The sequence below is a fragment of the Tyto alba genome, unplaced genomic scaffold, assembly GCF_018691265.1.
Source record: "Tyto alba isolate M040663 unplaced genomic scaffold, T.alba_DEE_v4.0 Super-Scaffold_46, whole genome shotgun sequence".
Lineage (NCBI taxonomy): Eukaryota > Metazoa > Chordata > Aves > Strigiformes > Tytonidae > Tyto > Tyto alba.
Genome location: NW_024881322.1, coordinates 235708 through 248076, shown reverse-complemented (window position 1 = coordinate 248076; position 12369 = coordinate 235708). Strand labels below are relative to the sequence as shown.

General features: G+C 41.4%; 1 protein-coding gene across 6 annotated transcripts in view; it reads left to right on the top strand.

Moving 5' to 3' along the window:
* THRB (thyroid hormone receptor beta) overlaps positions 1-12369 on the top strand; it is a 170438-nt gene that overhangs the window by 93115 nt on the left and 64954 nt on the right. The window contains exon 1 of one of the 6 annotated variants that reach the window (XM_042806417.1): positions 1015-1074. The exons of the other annotated variants lie outside the window; for them this stretch is intronic. The gene's annotated coding sequence lies outside the window, so the exon portion shown is untranslated. Of the gene's footprint in view, positions 1-1014; positions 1075-12369 lie in introns of those variants that run through there. 6 annotated transcript variants of the gene reach the window in all.

Below are 12369 nucleotides of genomic sequence, written 5' to 3'. Positions count from 1 at the left end.
TGCCATCCTCTCCCTCGGGAGCCGGGCCCCGGCCTCCCGCCGAGGGCCCCACACCGGCGGCCACGGTGGAGGCGCGGAGGAGAGGAGGCAGCTGAACCCCCGTGCTCCTGCCCGCGAGGGGCTCCGGGCAGGGGACGGCCGTATCCCGGCGGGCAGGGAGGGCGTGGATGCGTGTTTGTGCGTGCGAGATGCCGATCTCCAAAGAGACTGTGATTTCTGGTTCCTAACGTGCCATCTAGTTTTGAAAACATTGTATTACTCAAAGTGAGGTGGATTGACAAGACAATCTTCACAATCTGTCATTACAGATACACAGGATAGATGAGTATCCTTAATGTTTTATATACTAGTGTGTCTGGCACTAAAAAATTATAAATGAAGTATAAATAGCAGGGATAAGGAAAAAGGAAATTTGGATTTAATACACGAAGCAGGCGAGTGTTTGGCTACCCTTTATTAATTACTGATCACTCTCTCTCCTGTTCAGAGATTATTTGGAGTCAGAGATTCTCAGGACTTATTTATTTTATTTTTTAAAGTCTTCTTGCCTTTCTCAGACATCAGGATTACAAGATGAATGTGCAAACATGAGTGTGTGAGTCAGGAAACATGGCAGCGGAGGTGGCTGCGTGAGCGAGGCTGTAGGTAAACAGAAATAAAGTTAATTGGCAGTTTTCTTGTATAGCACGGGCAGCTGAAGTCCTTCTCGCTGGAAGAAATTTTCTTTTCCCATTATCCTTCAGCATTCTCTTGGAGGGATTGTCTCAAGGGAAGTGAGTGAGTCAGAAAATATGCCAAGTTCATGTCATGGCTGTTTCGGCATTTCTTTCTCTTGCTGGCCTCCAGGAGTTTTATTGGCAAGTATTTTTAAAGGAAATGTTGGCACAGGAAGGCCTTATTGTTTATGTCATGAAAGTCTCTTGGCGTCTTCTGCCTTGTTATTTTCTCCCTTAAATGGGGAAATTAGGAGTGGGGGGGACTGAGAAAGGAAAAGAGGGGAGAAGCAGAGTATTAACTTCCAGACTGTTGAGGGTTGCTACCCAAACTGTTCTCCCTACGTCAGGATGTCTCTTGGTGAGTCCTCTTTTCTTTTTCTCCGTTGCTGCTTTGCAAGCTATGCTGCAGCCAGTGGAACAGTTTCTAAATGTATGTTTCCTCTTCGTGCTTTTCAAGATGTGGCATTTAGAGAGCTTTTTGGAAGAGAGAAGCCAGCAGTTTTCTGGTGGGCTCTCCTCTGCCAGCACAAGGCAGGGGGAGGCAAACACAGAGCCCGGCCAGCGTCAGATCACTGCCACCTTCTCACACGCGGAGCAGGGCTCGGTGATGGGCTGTTGAGGACTTTTCATTAAATTCTTTTCAGTTCTGTGTAAGGTTTGCATACAGAATACAATGTGATTTATGGGGAAAAAAAAAATAAATTGGGGAAGTTCTGTGGAGCAGATGTGGTGGGTACGGACAGGAACAATAGCAAGACGCCGCATGGTCAGAAATGCTGCTCGTTGAAAACCAAAGCAGAAAGCAGAAGCATTCATTTAAATGTATACACATTCTTAAAAACAAAAACAAAACCAAACAACCCACTCCCCCCCCAACTTATTCATATGCACTTAGGCAAATTTGGCATAACAAAAGCACACAAAAAAAGTATTAGGTCCAGTGCAGCAATAAAAGTTGCTGTAACCTATTACCCTCAAATTAAGTGAGAGTTGTGAAGCCTCTGAGGATGCTATTTAAAGAATTAAATGTTAGCATTTCAGAGAATGTTTCAGTATTTAATATTTTGTGATTTGGAAAGTGAAAAGTTAACTCTCTGCTCTTTCTGAACCAGGTTTGTTTTTTATCTGTGATATTTGTCTCTGATAGCTATTTGTGAAGCTCAAAGATACAGGATGAAAAATTCTTTTAGGTTAACATAGCAAAGATATACATTGATGTACAAAGAGAGCAAATCCCCATTTCTTCTGGATTTTTTACTAGCAGAAAAAAAAAAAAAGGCAAATACCTATTTTTGTGAACTGAACATAGAGAAAGTGACATCTAAGCCACTTTTCTTTGTACCCAGTTAAAATAAGGATTGTCTGTAGGATTAAATATCTTTTTCAAGGCTGTGGTGCAGTTTTTGTGATGTCTCTTCAAACACTAAGTATTTGTTGGTACATAATACATCTTTTTATTGTGGCGTCTTACTTGCATTTTGGTGATGCTTTTTTGGAATGCTCTTTTTCAAAGGAAAGAGAGATGATTAATCTTGGCTCTTAAAACCTACATTGTTTCACTTTTCAACTCTTTCATGTGTTTTTGTTTTCTGACCTACCTATTTGTGGGTCTATGCCAAATTCTGCAGTGTATAATAGTTTAATTTGTGGAGCTTTTCCCTCCTCCCACTTCCAATTTTGCTCTTCGACTTGCTCAGACCTTGCCTTCACTTTCTTGAAAAATGTATATACAATTGAAGAAGGTTACTTTAGAGTGAAAGTTCTGGTGGAACGTGCATTTATAGACCTGAATATTCTTAGAGCTTGTTATTTTTTCAAATTTGGGATCTTGTTCAGACTGTTACAGGAAAAGTAACTGGCTGCCAGCATTAGAATCCAGGGACCTGGAACCTGGATTTTGCTTGGAAAACATCTTTAGGAAAGGTGACTGTGGCTCTTATATTCCTGCTTTCAAGTATTTTTACCAAGAGTGACCCATTAGAATTATTTTGTAAAATTATAATCATAAATCCAGGAAAAAATACCCCTTCTAGCAAGCACTTGCTGATTTGTTTATAATTTGTTTGGAGAAACACGAATCTGTAACAATACAATCACTTTTAAAAGGACATCCTAGTTGCATATTGTATGTTGCAAGTGTTACCTAGAATTAAACATAAGGTTTTTTTCTCTGTGTGTCTATACATATATCTGTATCTATGAATATATTCAAATAGTTATAAGTATCTCAAAAGATAAATGCTGTAATACTTATGGGAATATCACCGTGGATTTTTCTTCTGTGTTAGGAATGCTGCATTTCTCTGTTCTAGCAGATAAAACCCTTTGTGCCATGTTTCTTGCATCTCATGTCATAACATGAGAAAAACCGAACCATAAAACAGGGTGTGAATAACTGTACTTTGGCCTTTGTCTGATATCTGCTTTACCAGCCAGCCAAAATTCTTTAGACATGACAGTAAAAGCACGGTATTAAATCATCAGCCTATACCTACTGCTCTGGTGTCACACTGTGACAAAAGCGCTTTATTGCTGTGCGAGAGCGTGAAGTGAAATACGTTGGAGCTGTTAGCGGAGCATCACAATGAAATTTTAAGTGGAAAACTACAGTTTTCTGAATGAAAAGTTCAATTCAAAACCTCTTGGGTTAGATAAGGCTGTGCTAGACCCATGGGAGAGCTCCCCAATGACCCTGTTTTCACTCCTGACAGACGGCTCTGTGGTGAGGTGCCTGCTGTTGGCAGTGGGTAGGACGTGCTCCCCGGCTGCCGGGAGCCAGTGGCCCTGCACCCCTCGGCTGTGCCTGGACATCCTGGGGTCCCCGGCTCCACTGACGTTTCAGCTGCTCTGAGGGGCTGCAGGTCCAGGGGGTGCATGCCCCTGGTTCCCCAAACCGGGTTCTCTTGAAACTTTGACTAATGAGACATCAGCAACAGAGACAACATCAGTAGGAAGGATGTTTGTCAGGTGTGGGGAGAAACTATGCACAAACCCACCGAACAGAGCACTACACCCCGTTCCCTCCTCGCTGTGCTGCGGGTGACCCCAGGCTGGGTGCTGCTGCAGTCTCCTCCTCGTCCTCCTCATCCTCCTCCTCGTCATCCTCCTCCTCCTCGTCCTTCTCCTTGTCCTCCTCCTCTTCCTCCTCGTCCTCGTCCTCCTCCTCCTTGTCCTCCTCCTCTTCCTCCTCGTCCTCGTCGTCCTCGTCCTCGTCTTCCTCTTCCTCTTCCTCTTCCTCTTCCTCTTCCTCTTCCTCTTCCTCTTCCTCTTCCTCCTCCTCGTCCTCCTCTTCCTCCTCCTCCTCCTCCTCCTCCTCCTCCTCCTCCTCCTCCTCGTCCTCATCCTCGTCCTCGTCCTCCTCGTCCTCCTCCTCCTCCTCGCCGCTGCCGAGGAGTGCTCCACTCCTCCCGGCTTCCCGCTCGGGGGAGGCACCACTGCCTCTCTTGCCCCGAATCCAGCCCCTGCCTTGCCATGGCGCTTCCCGGACTCCGCAGGTTTTTCACACTTTGGTATCCCTTTCGAGCTGGGTGAAAGCCATCCAACAGGCAGAAGGTACAGGGCAGAGGAGGAGATGGTGGAGTGGATTTGCCACTCCTGTAAACCTTCTTTAAATAAACCTTAGGAAATTGCATGGGAAATGTCTGCCTCCTCTGTCCCCTGAAGCTTTGAAGTCACCTATGAGCTTGGAAACCCTCAATTTGGGCTACTCCATTGGTATTAGGCTTGTTGGTTTCCTTTGCAGTGAACTCTCAAAATGGAAAAGGTAACTTTCTTAGAGTTTTCTCCTCTCTCCCACACCTCCATTCATTTTTATTGCATTGGAGAAAGAAGGAAAGAAAAAATGGATATGGGAAATAATGGTCTTGTACAGTTTTTTTTTTTTTTTCTGTAATGCATAACCGTTCGTTTTCTGACAGCCAAATTCTGTCACATGTGCATCAAGAACTGACCAGGATGATGAGTGCTATCAAGCCACAGCTAGAGTTTAGCACTGCAGCATGGAATGAATCAGAACAGGGAGTCAGTTATAATTTAGGATTGTGTTGTTCATTGTGCAGGCTAAGCAGCCTGGCTTTAACAGGGAGAGGTCAAAATTCACAAGTCTGCCCAGTTCTCCAAGGGAGGCAGTGATTTGGGGCAAAAACGTGATCCAGTTATAATCTACTTGGCTTTCAAAAAGTTTTCAATAGGGTTCTTTCCTGAAGGCTTATAAAGAATTAAAGCTGCCATGCAACGAAAGGGAAACTCCTGTCATGAATTAATAGCAGGTTAAAAGTTAGGAAGCAACGGGGAGTGAATGGTCAAGTTTTACAATGAAGGGAAGTCACCAACGGAGTCCCACAGGCATCAGTCCAAGCATCTGGGTGGTTCAACATATGGAAAAGGGGGTTAAAATTGAAGTAATAAAGCCTGCTAACAGTGCTAGAGTCAACTGAGAAGTGTTGTAGAATCTGACAGTATTAAGTGTAACTGTGTAATCAGATAGCAGAGGAAATTCAGTGACAGTAAATGTTAGTATTTTTAAAAGGAGAAGAACTGCAATCATAGTGGACTTGTGACCACTTAAGAAGAAAGTGCTAGTGTTTAATAGATGCTTTTATAAAGATAACAGCTGAATGCCCATCGGATGTCAAAGCCAAACATTGGGAACTTTTAGGAAGCAGTCAGAGAAAAATGCCTTATTCTCCATGTTTCACTCTACATAGGACTGCATCCAAGTGATGCTATCTTTGTTCTGACCTGTGAAATTTTCATGTCTGTAGTGTCAGAGCACATATTTTCCACCCTTATATGCATCTCTTCTGACATGATCTAGAAGCTCTGTAATACTGAGGAACAAATGAAGATAGACTCTGAATGTTAATCCTTTCTGGTTTTCCAGTATTCATGCCTATCAATATTGTAACACTGATGGAAGGATCTAGCAGTTAATCCTACTGGTAATTAAGAAAGAAAAATATGAAGAGCGCATGTGAAAAATAAAATGAGTAAAGCCCTATCTGTATGAAATCCCGTGCTGGGAAGAATTACAAATGTGGGTAGCTTTATGCTGAACAGAAGCCCTCCTTAATAAATAAGGATAGTTCAGCTGGGGAAAGTTATGTACCATGCCTGTCTTCCATTATGCTTTATTCCAGGATGTGTTAATCTCAAAGGACTTTTTGAATGGGTGTATTCAGATGTATGTGCATACAACTGTTATCCCTATCAAATCTTGTGTTTATTGCTGAGCAATTTTACTTGGCAAAACTTGTGCCTGTAGCTATTAAGCACCAGTACCATGCCCATAAATATGTAAAATTAACCTGTTCGCCATAAGTACTTTGCAGGTACTAGAACTGTTACTTATTTTGTATATATTCCAGTTGTTCTCTTAGTTACAAACTTGCACATTAAGTGTGGTACGCGTACTGCACTTAATGATTTCCACTTTCCTCTCCCCATCCGTCTGAAGACTTCAGATATTTAATAGAAGAAAAATATTCTAATCTTGTGTTCATGAGGTCGTTGGTGTTTGGATCATTTTGCTTATGGTTTTATATGATGTTAAAAGTTCTTAATTTCTAACAAAAAACAATTTGCAAAATTCTTTGTCACCTACAAAACGTTTGAGGTCATACAGACCAGACTGGTCTTCAGAATTATGTAGTTGCATTCAAATAGCTTAAAAGATTATTATTGCTTCCGATAAAAAAAAAAGGATAGGTTATGCTAATGTTCTAATGTTCATTTTATATATATATATATATAAAAGCAATAAGTAATTTTACAATTTACTATATACTCCAATTTAAACAGAATAAGATTGAAGTTGAAGAAAAGCAGAATAAACTTTGATAATCACTATGTTTTTTTCATGGAAAAAGTAATGCAGAGATTGCCACGGTATAAATAGATTGTGCATAATGAAAGAAAATGTTATTTCTGCATTACTTAATTTCTTATTTTTCTCCCTGACATTTTGAATCAAGCGTTAGGCTGTAGAACAGATTCAAAATATCAGAGGTAAAACAAAAAGCTAAACTTTGTCTTCAGGATGTAGTTTCATTAACTTGATTGGGCATTACTCAGAGCGGATCCATTTTTAGCATATTGGATTTGCATACTGACCTTTTCTGCACTGTGAATGAAAATTGGTGTTGATTAGTCCCATAAAATAACATTTAATACATCATTTAAATATATTCTTAGATGAAAAATAATGACATCTAATCCTTTACAATAATAAAATTGTTCATTACAATAATAAAAATAAATCTAGATAGCTTCCAGATAGCTGAAAAAGATGGTCTTGCAAAGCTAAGTTTTATTTTCAGAAATTTTGACAGACATTCTCCTTCTGTCTTTGGTAGCTGTCACTAACATGCAGAACTGTTGAAAGTTTAACCGTCTTATGCAGGATAGATCCAGACATCAGGTCTGAAATGCGGGAACGCATACGCTTGTGTATGTGCACATACTGACAACATTAATTTGGAAAAATGTCAGCTAAAAATTTGAGACTGAGTAGCTACCCCGGGTGAGCTACAAAACGGGACACTTCTATTCCTCTTTCAGTGTGGTCTCTACATAGCTTAATTTAAACTTCAGGCAGACTTGCTGCAGAGGAAATAGCCTGGAATAGTTATTGTGTAGGTTGCCCTAAGTGATGACCGAAAAATATGTATGTAACTCCGTTGTCCTGCTGAGGTCCCAGGTGGCGTACCCGCTCCAGTTTTGGATTGAAGGAGAGATAACGAGCAACAGGAGAGAGTCTAGACGAGAGTAACAAGAAGTATCAAAAGCGTAGGAAGCCTGAGTTCAGTTTATGGGTTTAGTGAAGCACGGCTGCTTAGCTTTGCAAAAAGATGATTGGGAAGACCATGATAATAGTTCTCATGAAATGTAAAGAAGTTAGCTGTGGGGAAGAGGGAAAGCCAGCATCGCTTGTGCATATTGCAGGACACTGGGAGTTGAACTTACAGTAAGAGAGCTCTGTACTGGGAAAAAGACTCTAATTAAAGGGAGAGATGAGCAACAGAAGAGGTTGCTTAGGGTAGGTGTGGCATTTGAAGCTAGCATACATGGGCCTGGATTTACAAGGCACGTGCACCAGCTAGCAAATCTCTCTTAGTCCCACCTAGTGAGGTGTTTACCTTTTCTCATGCAAGACATGCTGTAGTAGTCCCAACAGGCAACCTCTAGTATACCAGAGTTTATATAAAGCCCTGTAAGATGAAAACCCTTTCAACCTTGTCTGCCCTGCAGTGCTTCTTCACCTGCACTTACTGCAAACCCTGCTCATGAATTACAGCAGTACCCACCCCGCTAGTGTGTCTGTATGGATGGACAGAGTAAATCCACTGCTGAACTGGAGCTGATGCCTGCATTGAAAGAATGAACTTCAGACTTGTCAAAATGCTAAAGACCCGTTGAAAGCTGCAATTAAGTTCTTAACGCAAGGCTTAAGGATGTTTCAAGGCTATGCACAAATTGGGAAAATACACGCAGATTGCACTATATCAGAGAGGTTATTTGCTGTTTAACTTTCTGCTATGTTTCTTGGAAAGAGGAAGCAAGCTTTCCGTCCTTCACACTCCAACGTTCATTCTGAATGCTGTTTGCTGTACAGCCTACCGTGGCACCTTATTTAATTGGCACTTGCTGCTTTTCTTCTACTAAAGAGAATTGTGATAGTGGCAGACTTCGTGTCTTTATTACCAGTGAGATGGGAAAGGCTCCTGTGACTTTTATAACTGATCAGCTGAGACAGTCTGGTTGCCCGTGGTTCCTAATGAGCAGCGCATGACACAGTGCAGAGTATTGGCAAGATTAACGAACCCAGATTTCCTTACCAGCAGACTGACTTGTAATAGCAATATAGAGGAGTGCGAGAGTTAGCACATACTCAGTGATGTAGCATTATTCTGAAATGGAAAATCCTTTGCAACCAGCTACAGAAATAGGCAAAAACTTCAGGTTTATGTTTGCAAGTTAGAATTCATGTAAGTGGTTGTGGACTGACCATTGCTCAAAGACTGAAGCCCTAAAGAGGGAATCTGCCATTGACTTTATTTTGGGTAAAATTTCCCGTGGGGAAAACGGATCAGAATATGCTCCACTCTAAAAACATTCCTGGTTCTCCTGGCAACATGCAAGGATACTTTTTCTTAGTTAAAGTCCCTGACAGTACTTTTATGACATCTTTAACATCCCCCTTGTTTTTTAACAAGAAATTATCATCACAAAAAATTAAATTATAGTAATTCCAATGTCTTCTGATCAGTGGATTCCTGATAAGTTTTCCCCCCGTATTGGTGAAATTCTTTTCTACATGCTATTGTTTGGAAAGCTAATGACACTTGCTATGGTTTCTGTCTGAGAATTTGCAGATACCAGATTTTCATTTGAAGTTTCTGATTTGGCGATACAAACAGCTGTAAGGAGTGTAATCTTCTGGGTAATCTTGAAATGGTGAGGACACAGAGAAACTCATTTGAGTTGAATCACATATTATAATCATTCAAGTCATACTTTGGCAACTAAAGTGCTTAAAAACACCCACTGATTTCTTTATATTTCCTGACTCTTAAGGAAAACCAGAAGGATGAAACCTTATAAGTCTATATGAAGGGGGGCATGAAAGAAGACTGACAAACTGAATATGGGCTTTCTCCTATGTTCCCTGAAGGAGCTGAGCACCTGCACGCTTGAGGGACCAGTGACTTTGTTTTGGAGATCAAAATGCTAAGTACTGTACAGGAGTCCTTTGTGGGTAAATGAATGAAGGTTTTGCTTTGCGACACCTATTTCTTGGCACCTGAAGGTTTTTTCAGGCTTAGTTCTCAAGGTTCCTTATGGCACGTATACGTGAACCCGCTCCAGCTGCCCATAGTGCGAGATGCCTTGGAGAGGAGTGGAAGCGAAGTCCCACCCCTAAGCTGGTGAGTTTGGGCTGGCAGCGCACACTTCTGGAGCCAGGCAAGTCAGATCCATCCCTGTCTCCCGAAAGCAGGAGGGAATGCCCTGTGCACAACAGATTGGGTTTGCAGCGCTGAGGCTTTCCTATTCCTGTCTCTCATCTTTGATTTGATCTCCGGCTCTGCGTCTCCTTGCTAGGTAGGTAGCACTGGCCACAGTGGGGGTCTCTCAGTACCCCTGCTGAAGCCGTTCTTCTTTTTATTATAAAATATTTAAATATTCCCTGAAACCACAGAAAGAAAGATGTCAGTCTCTTCTGGGAGAAATCTGTGCAGTGTGGAACTGAAATCAGCCTGGAGTTGTTTTACATGGATTTAAAAAAAACAGAACAAAGCAAAACAAAATATCCATCAGCTGTGAAAGAATATGGAGAGAAAAATTATTCCCCGGCATCAAGTGAGGGTTTATTTGGTGAATACGCAGAAGCATAAATTTCTTCAGGAGGTAAAATACGTGGTAATACAAATTTGTAAGATGGAAGAATATTTCAGAAATCAGCTATCCAGTTCCAGAGCAGCTGAGACTTGTAAACGATGTGAACTCATAGCCTGGTAAAATTTCAGCTGAAGCCCTTGGTCTCAGTCAGTGCCTATGAGTTGTGAGACGGTGTACTGGAAAGGGCTGTGGAGTTGCAAACGAGCACCACGCTCCATCTTCTCCTGGGTGGTGTAGGCAGCTTTCTGCTCTAGGCTGCTGCCTACCATGCCTGCTGCCTTGAGCTATCTCTGCTTTTCCGTGGAAGAATATAAGCAGTGGGTAGAAGTTCTCTTGAGTTAAATGGGAACAGGATCAGGCTATGATTCAGGATCAGACTGCTTGTCAGGTTTTTTCCTTTGCAAAGTCAAATTATTTCAGTTGGGAATCTCATCTTCATCCAAACCATCTGAAATAGGGAACTGACAATCACTGTAGAGAGGAGCTTCACTTGTGATCATTCCTGTGTGCAGCTACCAAATGTTATGTCTGGGACTCAAATAAAATCAGAGTTTCAGATCAAAAACCTGGAGAGCTGTGATTACCGCTGCCAAAGAATTATGGAAAGGCATTCACCCGCATATTCATCTTTTTTTTTTTTTTTTAAATTAAATCAGTGCGAGTTCTTTCCATCTGATTTTATTATTTTTAAATATGTTGGGGATTCAATGTTTTATAATTAAAAAACAAAATTGTTTTACCTGCATGTCAGAAGTTTTCCCTACAGTGCAGTAACAACAAAAAAAGCATACAGGTTATTTGATGCTATTTAGCTTGTAAATGTGATTTTTGACACTGCACCTAGGTTGATCAACATCCAAACTATTGGAAATTTCAGTGATGCACAAATCCCAACTAGAGTTTTTTCTTTAGTAGCTTAAAATCATATTCCTATACAAAAATGCACTATGTATAAAATACCCCTCTTCATGAGAGAGCATTAAAAAAGAATGTATGGCTCTGTTAAATATTCTAGTGGGCTGCTAAACCTCGCAAGAAAAATGCTGGCAATGGCTAACATCCCAAATCCCAGATTCTTCCTAGGAGTGCCTGGGTTCTCCAGTGTTAGGCTGCTTTGTGCGACTGTTTGCATTTGTAGCATTGAACGGTGCTTTGCTCAGTTGTAAATGTGCCATGAATGCAGGAGGTGCTGTTCAGTGGAGATTCAGTCATTGCCTCTGAGAAAATGGAACAGGTTTTCGTTTAAAAACCTTGGAGTGAGTAAGAGGCAATATGAAGTTTCTGGGTTTATATCTACTGTAGATGTCTTGGTGTGGAGCCAGTGGAGCCAGTCAGATTTCTTTCTGCAGGCTGGTCTCTGGATTTTAAGTCTTCTCCTCAATGAGCAAACCCCTTTTTGTCTATCTCCAGTTAAGAGTTGTAGGACTTCCTTCTTTTTTTTTTTTTTTTTTTTTTTTTTTTGAGGATATTGACTCTCATAGATTAATTCTTTTTACTTTCTGCTATCTCACTTCATATCAGAAGCGAACTTCAGAAGTGTAGATGGCACCTGAAGGCAGCACATGTGTCTGCTGGAAAATTAAGCCTTAGTTACTTCACCCATCATCATCATTAGTTTACACTCTGAGTGTGGGTGTCTGGATTCGTATATCTGTACATACTCTTTTTAAGCATAATTTCTGCAGTATCTAAAGACAGTAATACTTACAAGGAAAACTGTGTCTATGTGAAACTAACTGAAGAAAGATCTAAGGGTTATTTTAGAAAAGTGCCAGTAGAAAAAACAATTTGAAAAGAGGAGACTTCTGTTCTCACCTAGTCCCTATTGTTACAAAAATCATGCTTTCGATGTAAGAATGCAATAGTTCCATGTAGTATTTTTCTGAAGAAATATGGGTAATTCAGTTTCATTACCCGCTCTGCTGCTCACTGAATTTGAAGGCGTTAACTCCTTCTTTGGGACTAGGCAAGCAGTGAAGTGACTTCGGGTGATTTTGCCAGCATACATATGTTGTGTAGAGACATAAAAATAAGCATCCCTTCCCAGCCAGTGAAATTATCCTGGCAAAGCCCCTAATATGTATGAAGCTATGCCAATGAAAAAGTGCCGCTGCCTCTTACCGGTTTAGCTGAAGTGAGTTTGGGGAGATGCCGCTGTGTTGGTAGAGAAGGTTTCCTTCTGCAGGTGTGCGTGTGAGGAGGAGGAGGTTGGGAAGAGGCTGACGCTCTCAGGCCTGGCACGGGCACCACCACAGCA